The following is a 14,544-nucleotide window of genomic DNA, read 5'->3' as shown; positions in this document are numbered from 1 at the left end:
ACAACAAGAAGACAAAAAAAAAACTACAAAAATGACAAAAAATGACAAAAATGACAAAAATGACAAAAATGACAAAAATGACAAAAATGACAAAAATGACAAAAATGACAAAAATGACAAAAATGACAAAAATGACAAAAATGACAAAAATGACAAAAATGACAAAAATGACAAAAATGACAAAAATGACAAAAATGACAAAAATGACAAAAATGACAAAAATGACAAAAATGACAAAAATGACAAAAATGACAAAAATGACAAAAATGACAAAAATGACAATAAATGCAAAAATGGCGAAAATGACAAAAATGACAAAAATGAAAAAAAGGCAATTAATGCAAAAATGGCGAAAATGGCCAAAATGAAAAAAAGACAAAAATGACTAAAATGACCAAAAATTATAAAAATAATTAAAATGTTAAAAATTTCAGAAATGTCAAAAATGACAAAAATGACAGGAATGACAAAAACGACAGAAATTACAAAAATGACAAAAATGACAAAAATGACAAAAATGACAAAAATGACAAAAATGACAAAAACGACAAAAATGACAAAAATGACAAATATGACAAAAATGACAAAAATGACAAAAATGACAAAAATGACAAAAATGACAAAAATGACAAAAATGACAAAAATGACAAAAATGACAAAAATGACAAAAATGACAAAAATGACAAAAATGACAAAAATGACAAAAATGACAAAAATGACAAAAATGACAAAAATGACAAAAATGACAAAAATGACAAAAATGACAAAAATGACAAAAATGACAAAAATGACAAAAATGACAAAAATGACAAAAATGACAAAAATGACAAAAATGACAAAAATAACAAAAATGCAAACATGACAAAAATGACAAAAATGACAAAAATGACAAAAATGACAAAAATGACAAAAATGACAAAAATGACAAAAATGACAAAAATGACAAAAATGACAAAAATGACAAAAATGACAAAAATGACAAAAATGACAAAAATGACAAAAATGACAAAAATGACAAAAATGACAAAAATGACAAAAATGACAAAAATGACAAAAATGACAAAAATGACAAAAATGACAAAAATGACAAAATGACAAAAATGACAAAAATGACAAAAATGACAAAAATGACAAAAATGACAAAAATGACAAAAATGACAAAAATTGACAAAAATGACAAAAATGACAAAAATGACAAAAATGACAAAAATGACAAAAATTATAAAAATAATAAAAATGTTAAAAATTTCAGAAATGATAAAAATGACAAAAATGACAAAAATGTCAAAAATGACAAAAATGACAAAAATGACAAAAATGACAAAAATGACAAAAATGACAAAAATTATAAAAATAATAAAAATGTTAAAAATTTCAGAAATGATAAAAATGACAAAAATGACAAAAATGTCAAAAATGACAAAATGACAAATAAATGACAGTAACATACCATTTATAAATTTAAAAATGCGAAACATTGTTTCACATAAATGTTTATTTATTCATTCGATTTTTATAAACTTTTCAAGAATGATGATATCGTTACGAGCATCACTGTTTTGACTTTTTTTTTTTGATGGTTTCGGCTCAACTAGTTTTAGCTGCTTATCGTGTGTGTGTTTTTTTTTCTCTTTTCGAAATGTTGCTGGTAATTTGGTTCTCTTAGTGATGACACGCACGCGCAACTGACCCGCTTTTAGCAGTTAGTTTTCTTCTGATAAATTGTGGGTTCCCCCACTGATTATTGTGATTTACATATGCTGTTGGCACCAAAATGAATCATGGCTAAAAGAAGTTATTAAAACCACATGTGTTACTATCAAAACAACAGTTCAAAATAGGTTTACAGATCATAGTTTTTTAAGAACACAGAAAGATTGGTTTTTCCTACGACAATTAGAATGAATCAATAAAAATAAAATATTAAAAAAAAAAACACATCCGCTGCCTCCTGTGAGGATTGAACTCACGACCGCTGGTTTACGAGACCAGCGCTCTACCACTGAGCTAAAGAGGCTTCTTCAAAAGCTGCCTCGAAACAATTACCTATATATTTGGTTGGTTGAACCAATCAGTAATCAATGAACCGGTTAATGTTTTTTTTTATCAAATTTCCGTTGAGGAAGGTTAGATAAATTTAGACATCTTTTACGTTATTTCAAAGCTCCAACTTGTAGCTTCAGTTGACTGTGCTTTAGTCTTCAATTATTTTTTGGCTGTAGCTAATCCAAAACTTCGACGCCGTTGCTTAAGGCGTCGTAACGAATTTCTCGACCACAAGTGGTGGTCCAAATGTGGCTCGTGCTCTCTCCTCAGATGGAAGCTCGCATATGTATTTAATTATAATTCCTGAATTAAAAATACATTATCTTAAACAAACATTCAAAGCGAGCCGCGACTTGGCTACTTGAAGTAACCTCACCAGAATCCATTTACGGGGCCAAGCGTTCCTAATTCAGCGTTCCCTTTTTAGCTACCAGACCCATGAAATGATTCCATTTATTATCATTGGATTAGGCTTTCGTGACGTTCATCATTAGACCACAAATGGAGGGGTAATCAATCAGATCTTTCGTTTTGTCTTATAAGTAAGATGTGTGTCTCAGAAGAAAAAAAAAAGAAAATCGTTGGGGTTCATCCACTGACTTAAAAAGCATCTGAGATTTTTTATTTGAATATTAATTCAAAATAACAGTGATGCTGGCTTGAAAAAAAAACGTCGTAGGCACTACTCAACAAGAAAAAGTTCAATTGACTTTGTAGGGACTCTACCCAAATAGATACAAAAATGACACAAACGGATCGACATTTCTGCAGATAAACCCAGATAAGCACCAAAATGGCCATTAAAGCCAGATTTTGCCTTGGTGAGTTTGTCCCCTTATCGTCTATCGATATCGGCAGTTTGCGTTGGCGATCTCTTTTGGTGCAAAAAAAGAGAAGGAAAAAAAACATTCAGTCCTGTTCAGCACAGCCCATGCGCCGTTGCGTAGTGTCTAATCGACCTAATTGAACATTCACCGATAAATTGACCACCTCGGGTGTGCCAACGACTAAACGGCATAATTGATCATCTCATACCCAAAGCGAGCGAACGAATGGAGAATGGAGCGGAAAACTGTCATGGCTCTTAGGACTTGGGGACCACGGCGTAATTTTACAAAATTTAGCGTTTCAATAATTTCCAAAATTTTATTTATAAGTAAATAGTAATTGCTATTTACCCGGAATAAGAGGGTATATTTCTTTGATTGAGAATGGCCAGATTAAATCTAGGACGTATCAGTAGAAACCAATTTGTCTTCTCATAACTTAAAAAAAAAGTATCTACAGGGGAAAATGGGGATACTTGATCCCTATTGTTGTATATTTTTGTTTTAAATTCAGGTACTCGTCGTCTTTTAAAAATACTGAAAGCATCTAATTTCAATTTTTCTATGCTGCACCAATAGAATTGGTGAGAAATTTCCTGAATATAAATACTCAAAATCCAGTGCAAAGTTGAATTTAAGTGCAAGAATATCTAAGAAATTGCAAATTTACAAAAAGATGGAAAAACAACTACTTTTGAAAATTTGTCAAAAACTCAGTTTTTGTTATTTAAGCTCAGATTCCCAAAAAAAAAAAAACGCTTCTTAAGGCCAGAAACGCAGTTGTGATCCCAATTTAAGCACAGAATTTCGAAAAAAACGCGTTGTGATCCCGAATTGAGCTCAGAACCCCGAAAGAACGTCTCTAAAGGCCAGAAATAGCATTATAAAGTTGTGATCCCATATTAAGCTCAGAATCCCGAAAAAACGCTTCTGAGGGCCAGAAAACGCATTTTAAAGTTGTGATCCCAAATTAAGCTCAGAATCCCGAAAAATACGCTTTTAATGGCCAAAAATCGCATTTTAAAGTTGTGATCCCAAATTAAGCTCAGAATCCCGAAAAAAAAACACTTTTAATGGGCAAAATCCGCATTTTAAAGTTGTGATCCAAATTTAAGCACAGAATTTCGAAAAAACGCATTTTAAAGTTGTGATCCCGAATTAAGCTCAGAGTCCCGAAAAAACGTCTCTAAAGGCCAGAAATAGCATTATAAAGTTGTGATCCCAAATTAAGCTCAGAATCCCGAAAAAACGCTTCTAAAGGCCAGAAATCGCATTTTAAAGATGGAATCCCAAATTAAGCTCAGAATCCCGAAAAAACGCTTCTGAAGGCCAGAAAACGCATTTTAAAGTTGTGGTCCCAAATTAAGCTCAGAATCCCGAAATGAGTGAGTGATTTTTTTAAGCATTCCGTAGTTGACCTACAATCTTTTTTCCAAAACAATTTTTTTTTCGGATTGTTTTTCTTAGACTTTGAATAACGGAAAACTGAAGTGATGTAGGTGAATAATGTTTGAGTTAGATTACGAGGTTTCCAAAACTTCTTTTCCTGGACTTTCAGGGTGCGTAAAGATTTCAAGAATTCATTGAGGGTCTCAGAAGATATTTTATAATTAAAAAAAAAAAAACTTATTGAACAACAGATCAAATTTTTTGCAAAACTTTTATAATATATGTATTTCCATTGAAAAAAAATCTTCAAAGTTTTCATAACTCAATTGTTTTGCAGAAAAATGTGGTTTTGAGAACAGTAAAAAAAGTAACAGTTAATTATTCTTATTTTTTTTTTGAGTCAGTTTCTTGGGATTAAATGATGCAAAATAACTTTTCCTGTTAATAATTAAGTGATAGCATATTTTGTCATATTTGTCTGGAAACAACCCCTGTATCAGGGAAACAAATTTCATAAGTTTTTGCAAACACATGCTAAGCTAAGCTTGCTAAACTATTTAAGGCTAACTTTAAGGATTTATCCCAAAACCAAGTTGAAAAATGGAGGTGTCAAAATCAAAGAAACTCAACAGTGTAAAAACGTAATTTGGACATTAGACCAAGTCGATTTGGGGTCATTTTTGAATTTCTCAAACCGTGGGACCTAAAAAGCTTCGTTTTGGTTCACAATTTATCCATGTTTTTTTGACAAATTTTTAAGTAATGTTTACATGAGTATATTTGAACTTTTAGGTTTGTATGGGAAAATTCAATATTTTGTACAACGGAATCATCATTTTTTGGGGAAAAAAATGTCTTAGGAATTCCAAAAATTGGCAAAAAAATCAAGAGCTGGCTTTGTTCCACAGAAGAAACAAAAATGATGTTGATTTTTCAGTAACAAAATATTCAATTTCCCCATACAAAACTAAAGGTTGTAATGTTCTCATGTGATCGTTACTTAAAAATTCTGCAAAAAATCATAGATGAGTTTTGAACCAAGACGAAGCTTTTTAGACCCTAGGTTTGAGTAATTAAAAAAAGACCCCAAATCGACTCAGTCCATTGTACACTTTCTGTGAAGCCTTTTTGTAATTGATTTTGCCAAATCAGGTTCTGTTAAACCTTTGTTTCAACAATTGATTCTGTCGTCCTGAATCCGAATCATTTGTCAGGTTCTGTCAAATCTAGTGATATTGGCTGTAGACATTTAATAATTAATCTTTAAAAAAACAAAACCTGATTTCGAATCTATTTATTATCCTTCATTTGAGAGAGGACTAATATATACCTAGCTATCCAAGTTTCAAAGAAACAACGCTTGAAAAAAATCTTCAAATTTATAAAATACAATAGAAAATATGTAACTATTCCCGACATCATTGAAGAACATTTATGAGCTTTCAGTATCAAAGATTCAAATCCCATTAACACCTTTGTTGGAGACTAGGAATTCATTTTTCTGCTTCTTATGCTTTGAAAAAAAAAAGATTCATTTTGATTTTAAAAAGGCATTCCAAAATATCATTAAATTCTCGTATTTCACCAGACCGGGATAAATAAACTTAAAGGACTTAGTTTTCTCAGAAGTTTAAACTACTCGTGGTCTTTGAAAAAGTTGATCATTGATTCGAAGCCTTCGATTATTTAGAGTATCTTAGAACTGTTCTAAACTGATGGTTAAAAATTTCCAAAAAAATTACCCTTGACCAGATTACCCGATTTAATCCGGATTTGCTCGGATACAGTCAAGCCCGGCCCGGATTTCATTGGAAAATTCCCGGATTTTCCCGGATTTATTTACTCTATTTGGCAAATCAAACCAAAAAAAATGTGTTGGATTTTTTTTTTATTTATGCCTCGAAAACGAAGTTTTTCGTGAAAGTTTTATAAGAAAAATCATATTTTTTCTATTTTTTCTGCTTTATTTTTTCGAGTAATCTCTGAGATTTAATAAAATTTTCCCGGATATAGCCCGAATTATTGGTTATTAATTTTGAAATCAATTACCCGAATTTGGCTAGGTTTTCATATAAAATTACCGGGATTTGTCCTTCCACTGATAAATATTTAAAAAAATCTGGCAACCTTATCTTAATCCCTCTTCAAACAAATGCTTAAAATAATTCACTCAAAACACAAAAATGTATATTCTTTTAAGTGGCACTTCACTGCAATACTCAATCATTTAAACATTAAAAAAAAATTAATAGTGTCTTCTATCGACATGATCACACCCTCATAAAAAAACTTTTAAAAATTCTGTACAGGGTTGCTGAAAATTCATATGAATATTTTGTCTAAATTTTCTCTGGAATTTTCTAACTGTTATATCAATTTTTGCTACGGTTTTGGCAAATTTTCAAAGGAATTAACAAATATCAGGAATTGGGAATAAATAATGTATCTTATGTAAATTACAAATAAAAAAACAAATATCCTAAAGATTACAAGACCAAAAAACAAATGTTGAAAGATGGAAATTATTTCATATTTAGTATACTTGATTTTATTGAATTTTTTGATAAAAAAAACTACTTGATTTATAGGTTTTGTGCAATGATATAGTAAGAAATGTTTTTTCATGCAAGCTTTCGTGAAAATTATTCCAATTTATTTAATTTTCGCATTATTTTTTGCTATGCCCGCATTATTTTTTGGGTCGGCCAAAGGGGTCGTCCATACAACACACATACTGTTTAAGTGAAAATGAAAATTTGCACACGGGAGTTTTTAAGCGTGGGCAATCGATTTCGAGTATCAAACTTTGTGTCAGGAGTCGCCGAAAGGGTTCATCCATATTAACTGTTCTGTGTTTTCGCGATATTGTCGTTATTATGCATCGGATTGAAATGGAAATTTGCTCACTTGGTCTTTTTTAGGGACGGGCAATCCATTTCTGGTATAAAATTTCGGATCAGGGATCGACCGAAGGGGTCGTCCATATTAACTGTTCACTGTTCTCGCGATATTGTGCACCGGATTGAGATAAAAATTAGGCGCATGGGAGTTTTCAGAGACGGTCAATTCTTTTTGATTATGTAATTTTGCGTTAGGGATCAGCCAAAGGAGTCCATATAAACTGTTCACTTTTTTCGCGATACTGTCGTTATTATACAATGGAATTAATTTAAAAAAAGGAGTAAATGAATTCCGGTTCCAACTTTTGGGTGAAAAAAGGTGTTGTCCATATCAACTGTTCATCGTTTTCGCGATATTGTCGGGAAAATGCATCAGACTGTGATGAAATTTGGCTCAAGAGAGTTTGAGCGAAGAGCTATTAATTTTATGTTCCCAATTTGTCGGAAAAAAGGAGTCGTCCATATAATATTTTCAATGTTTTCGCGATTTTATCGTAAGTATGCATCAGATTGATATGAAGTTTTGCACAGTTGAGTTTTTTTTACGAACAATTCATCTCAAGTTTTGGGTCAGCGATCGTCCATTTTATGTGTTCACGTCGTAATGATAGTGTCGTTATACATTGGATTGAGTTGACAATTTGCAAATTGAAGTTTTGAGGGAAGGAAAAAAATGTTAGGTATCAAGTTCTGGATCAGGGGTCATCCGTTTTGGTTGTTTGCTGTTATTGCAATATTGTCATGAATATGCATCAAATTGAGATGAAATTTTGTTTACGAGGTTTTAGAAGGCTATGAAATTGATTTCATGTGTCCAATTTTCGATCGAGGTCGGAAAAAAGGAGATTTTTAAATATTGTTTTCGCTGTTGTATTCAAATTAGTCTTCTGTAGAGAAATTTTGTTGATTTTTTCGAAAGATTTGATAATTTTATGCCTTTTTGACTCATTTATTTCGCTGTTATTTTAGCTGCAACTTGAGTTTAGTTTTTGTGTGAAACAAAATGGTCTTTTTCTTGCATTTTCTAGTTTTTGTAGCAATTTTTCGCGATCCTGAGTCCTTTAATTAGTGATACCTGTAGAGATGAGAAGAAAAATTTTCAAATAAAAGTTATATGAAAAAGAAAATAAAATATGGCAACACTGTGATAAAAGCTTCAAAATGTAAACAATAAACTCAACTCAGTTATTGGTCTAATCTTGTGAGAGAAGGACGTGTAAATGCGTCCTGAATTTTGATTCAGATTAATCATCAGTTCACGACAATGACGAAGTTTGTAAGATAAGCGCTAATTGGAAAGGCTGCTGATTTGTTTGAGATGACGTCAGTTCCGGTAAATAAGACGGACTGAAGAAGCGCAGATTTGAAGGGTTGAGCTTTGTTTGAATAAAAATGACGCCAAATCCGGTAAATACGCCGGACCGAAGAAGCGCAGATTGGAAAGGTTGTTGCTTTGTTTTTATGAAAATGAAGCCAGTTCCGGCCAATAAGACGGGCTAAGAAAATGCGCAGAATTGAAAGGCTGCTGATTTATTTGTTTTGAGATAATTCTAGTTCCAGTAAACAAAACAGACTCAAGAAGCGCAGATTAGAAAGACTGCTGATTTGTTTGTTTTGAAAGAATGCCAGTTTCGGTTAATGAGACGGATTGAAGAAGCGCAAATGATTTTCTTTTCTTGAGATGAGGCTAGTTCCGGTAAATAAGATGGGCTTAAGAAGCCCTGATTTGAAAAACTGCTGCTTTGTTTGTTAGAAAATGATGCCAGTTCCGTTGAATTGCAAAGGCTGTTGATTTGTTTGTTTGAAAATTATGCCAGTTCCTCTAAAAAAGACGGATTGAAGAAGCGCAGATTAAAAACAATTTTTTTTATTTAGAAAAAATGCCAGCTCTGGTATATAAGACGGACTGAAGAAGCGCAGATTGGAAAGGCTGCTGATTTGTTTCTTTGAAAAATTGCTGAATTTTCCGTTTTGAGATGATGCTAGTTCTGGTAAATAAGACGGACTGAAGAAGCGCAGATTTGAAAGATTGATCTTTGTTTGAATAAAAATGACGCCAAATCCTGTAAATAAGCCGGACTGAAGAAGCGCAGATTGGAAAAGTTGCTGCTTTGTTTGTTTGAAATTGAAGCCAGTTCCGGTAAATAAGACGGGCTGAGAAAGTGCGCAGATTTGTAAGGCTGCTGATTTATATGTTTTAAGATAATTCTAGTTCCAGTAAACAAGATATACTGAAGAAGCGCATATTGAAAAGGCTCCTGGTTTGTTTCTTTGAAAAGCTGCTGAATTTTTCGTTTTGAGATGATGCTAGTTCTGGTAAATAAGATGGACTGAAGAAGCGCAGATTCAAAACAGCTGTTTTTTTATTTAGACAGAATGCCAGCTCTGGTAAATCAGACGTACTGAAGAAGAGCAGATTTGTAAGGCTGCTGATTTGTTTGTTTGAAAATTATGCCAGTTCCGGTAAATAAGACGGACTGAAGAAGCGCAGATTGGAAAAGCTGCTGATTTGTTTTCATGAAAATTATGCCAGTTCCGGTAAATAAGACGGACTGAAGAAGCGCAGATTAAAAAACTACTGTTTTTTTTTATTTAGATAGAATGCCAGCTCCGGTAAATAAGACGGACTGAAGAAGCGCAGATTGGAAAGGCTGCTGGTTTGTTTCTTTGAAAAGCTGCTGAATTTTCCGTTTTGAGATGATGCTAGTGCTGATTAATAAGATGGACCGAAGAAGCGCAGATTATAAACTGCCTTTTTTTATTAAGACAGAAACCCAGCTCCGGTAAATAATCCGCAGATTCCGGTAAATAAGACGGGCTGAGGAAGAGGGCAGATTGGAAAGACTGCTGATTTATTTGTTTTGAGATAATTCTAGTTCCGGTAAATAAGATAGACTGAAGAAGCGCAGATTGGAAAGACTGCTGCTTTGTTTATTTTCAAAGAATGCCAGCTTCGGCATAATTTTGAGTCACAGTACGGGCAAAAGGGTTGTAAATATTAAATGTTTTGCGAAATTGATGTATCGATATTGCAAAAAAAAAAAAATGCACGAGAGAGTTGCAACTAACGGAAAAATGGTTTCCAAAATGAAATTTAGGATCAATCTATCACTCACAGGTGATCTAAAAGACAGGTCATGGATCTTGTATATATAATTTTAAGTTGAAGTAGAAGTTAAAGGGTCATCTTTAGTACTGTTGAATGTTTTATGCAGTATTGTAGTTAAAATTCATAAATTTCATTATTAAAAAGCAAACTCATCATCTCGTATTCAAAGATAAAAGCGAAACGGAGTTCGTACGAGATCAGCTAGTTATTAATATTTTTAAACTGCGACCCAGAGATGGGTCGTCTTCTTGACTCAAACATTCAGTCAGCGAAACTTTTTCGTAGAGAAATGAATCCAACTGTGTAAGTTGAAATTTCAGAGACTAGCTAAGATGAAAATTGATGTTGAAAAACATGCGAAAAGAATTCGTCTTTTCCTACCGAGAGACAAGGCAAATTTTTTTCGCATGTTTTTCAACATCAATTTTCATCTTAGCTAGTCTCTGAAATTTCAACTTACACAGTTGTTGGATTCATTTCTCTACAAAAATTTTTTTTATTAACTTTCAGCTACAAAATGCATCGTGCTGAGGCTAAAGATGATTGTCTTGTGTTAAAATCTCGAACTAAACAACATCACTGAAAAATTATAAGATAAGCATCTTTTTAAAATTTTCTAAATTTGCAGCATAGAGTACTGGAATCAAAATTTAACTGTAAATCGCTTGTTTTTATATGATTGATAGTTTTTTTTTTGAATGATTGTAATTATGTGCGATACTTGAAAAAAATTGAAGAGACTTTTTGAGTATCTGATTTAATTTTTCATGGAAGTTTCAAACTCTGGGTTCCTGTAAAATTTGTGAGTTTTTCAAATCTAGAGGAGTAATTGAAGAGAGAATATTCTTTCTTTACAAAAAGGAAACGTCATTTGTTTCCCTTTTATTTATTCCAAACAGAAAATTTTGAAAGCCTTTCCACACAGTAAACGAAAATTACCGAGTTCGGTAATTTTTTTACCGAAATCCTAACATGTGTAAATCGTTAAACTTTTCGGTAATTTTTTCGGTAAAAAATAAACGAACATCGGTAAATCGATTCTTCATTTACCGATGTTCGTTTATTTTTTACCGAAAAAATTACCGAACAGTTTAACGATTTACACATGTTAGGATTTCGGTAAAAAAATTACCGAACTCGGTAATTTTCGTTTACTGTGCATGGTTCACATAAAGATTTGAACCGTATTCTGGGAAAAATCACTTTTTTGTTCAAGCCGATGCACAGTGGGTATTTTTGATCAGAAATAGGTACCTATTTCTGTGACGATCGCCTAAACTGTTCTAAATTTTTGAAAACTATCATTTCTTATGCAAAAAACACGAGGAATCGAATGGTCTACACCGCTTTCTGATAAAATGACTCTTAACATCTCATTTTGCCCGATTTCCCCTATTTTTTGGTAGATTTTTTCATATTATAGCTAATCGCGTCACTTTTTTGTACTAGAATGAATATAAATGGCTTAATATCCCCAACTTCCCCTCGCTTTTTTTTTTAATTTATGCATAAATTTCACTGTAACAATCGAGCGATTCACATACCAAATGCAAAAACCAAGTGATTTAGTGTAAAATTTGTCGCTGAGTCGAGTGGTGTATACCGCTTAGTGCTCAGCTTACGAGAATGACCGCAATCACCCCGATTTCCCCTAAAATCGAGCGATACGAGGAAAAAAATCATTATAACACAAATGACAATGCATCATAAAATGCACAAAAATGATTGAAACAGGTGTAAAACTTATTGCTGAATCGAATGATGTACACCGCTTAGCGTTCAGTTGACGAGAAGAGCCTCAATCACCCCGATTTCCCCTAAATTCATAAAATTTCTTCGAAAAAAAATTGTAACAAACGAAAAGCTCTTGTAATTAATGAGATTGGTTTGTTATTACTGTTGAATCGATGAGAAGAGCCTCATCATTTTTAAACCAATATCAATTATCAATTCAACAAAATATTTTTCAAATTTAGGGGAAAAGGGGGTGATGTAGGCTTTTTCCGTCATCTTATCGTTCAGAAGTGTACATCATTCTGTTCAACAATTAGTTTTTCACATGGTTGAGTTATTTCTGATGCATTCTCGAAAGTTACAAGAATTTTTTTCTTAAATTGCAAGTATTTAGGGGAAATTGAGTCAAATAGGACTTAATTCATCAACAGAATTGAGGCGGTGTCCATTATTTTATTCAACAGTTAGTTTCACATATGTTTTAATGTTTTGTTAATTTTTCGATGCTTTCTCATTTGTAACTACAATTTTTGATTCATATTGTATGAGTTTATGAATGAATTTAAGATAAATTGGGGAAAATGAGACTTTTCTTGTCAACTCAGTGCTAAGCGGTTTTCTTCATTCGATTCAGCGATAAGTTTTCCACCTGATTCAATGTTTTTCTCATATGTTCATTTGCATTTTCGTTTGTTACAATGTTTTTTTCCCAAGCAAATGCATAAATTTAGGGGAAATCGGGGTGGTTGTGGCTCTTCTCGTCAACTTCACGCTTAGCGGTGTGCATCATTTCATTCAGCAATAAGTTTTACACCCGATTCAATGTTTTTTGTATCTGTTTAGTGAAATTCTCGTTTGTAACAATGAATTTTTCAAAGAAATTTAATGAATTTAGGGGAAATCGGGGTGATTGAGGCTCTTCTCGTCAACTGAACGCTAAGCGGTGTACATCATTCGATTTAGCAATAAGTTTTACACCTGTTTCAATCATTTTTGTGCATTTTATGATGCATTGTCATTTGTGTTATAATGATTTTTTTTCCTCATATCGCTCGATTTTAGGGGAAATCGGAGTGATTGCGGCCATTCTCGTGAGCTGAGCACTAAGCGGTGTACACCACTCGACTCAGCGACAAATTTTACACTAAATCACTTGGTTTTTGCATTTGGTATGTGAATCGCTCGATTGTTACAGTGAAACTTATGCATAAATTTAAAAAAAACTAGGGGAAGTTGGGAATATTAAGCCATTTATATTCATTCTAGTACAAAAAAGTGACGCGATTAGCTAGAATATGAAAAAATCTACCAAAAATGATCATTCATGATGAAAAATTTCTGGATTACACTTTGTTTGACTGCAATTCTTTGAAAAAAAAAACTTAAATTTAGGGGAAAAGAGCCAAAATGAGCAACTTGTTGTAGTAAAAACTAAAATTTGAGTACACCAATCGATTCAGCTGACATTTTTACATAAATAAATATGGTTTGTATGACTTTTTGGTTGCAAGGTAGATGGCTACAATCGAAATTATAACTTTACACCCAAAAAAATAGGGGAAATCGGGCAAAATGAGATGTTAAGAGTGTGAAAGCGGTGTAGACCATTCGATTCCTCGTGTTTTTTTACATAAAGAATGGTTGTTTTTTCATGCAAGGCGTTCTTGCCTGAATTGGGTACCTTTTTTTTCTCGTAAATCCTCACTGTTTGATGTGATGGTATTTTTCGTCATAACTTCCGTTTAAAAGCTTTATCGAGCTTAACCATAGTTATTTTTTCTGTGCCCATTTTCGAAAAGTTTTTTTTCACAATTTAAATAATTTTTGACGATAAGCCTCAGTTTTTTTTTATATAAACGTTGAAAATTTGAAATTACGCATGAAATCATTGCATTGAGATGTTGAGCAAGGTTTCAAAATCATCACGTATACACATCACGTTAGACGTCGAGGTCTCGACTTTACTCGTCACATCCCGAACGGAAGCCGATGGTTTCTGTTTGTAGGCATCCCTGCCCTTTTTGTCGATAGCAGGACTTACGGGACCAGATTTTCGACCATTCCTCGGTTACCATATTTTTTAATAGCTGTCCGTACCGATCCGACTCTCACATCCTCTTCTTTGGCCTATTTTCTCAATGAGATTCCACTCACACGCTCATTTTTTTATAACCATTTTCGAGTTTTTTTTAACCGTTTTATGGGTTTTCTCTAAATACTACGATTATTGTTATTTTTCAACCAGATTGAATTATTAAATTTCAACCATATTCAAAGTTCTCGTGGAAAATCATAATAATGGTTGAAATTTCGATCCGCCATTGTTTGTTTTTTCAGTAACTCGAAAGAGATGCTCTCCGGTTTTCTTTTCCAAAATTCCGCAATTTAGTGCTGTTATGCAAAAACCAAAGGTAGGTACATTTTTAACATTATTTCCATTCTTTCGCGATATTCACGAATCACTTCATCAGTTTCCTTCCAGTCTTTGCAACGGGAGACTTCGAGTGAAACGTCGGAAAATAATTAGCCGGAGTTTCTG

The 14,544-nt window shown here is 32.8% G+C and overlaps 1 protein-coding gene and 1 non-coding gene across 2 annotated transcripts in view; both read right to left on the bottom strand.

Annotated features, from left to right (window-relative positions):
- The window catches only part of LOC129746177 (NADPH oxidase 5), a 357,046-nt gene that overhangs the window by 207,168 nt on the left and 135,334 nt on the right, over nt 1-14,544 (bottom strand). The window lies entirely within an intron of this gene.
- On the bottom strand, nt 1,946-2,017 carry Trnat-cgu (transfer RNA threonine (anticodon CGU)). The gene has a single exon. It is a non-coding gene; the product is annotated as a tRNA-Thr (tRNA).

Source organism: Uranotaenia lowii, chromosome 2 (genome assembly GCF_029784155.1).
Source record: "Uranotaenia lowii strain MFRU-FL chromosome 2, ASM2978415v1, whole genome shotgun sequence".
NCBI classification, from domain to species: Eukaryota; Metazoa; Arthropoda; class Insecta; order Diptera; family Culicidae; genus Uranotaenia; species Uranotaenia lowii.
This window is presented reverse-complemented; position numbering and strand designations above follow the sequence as displayed.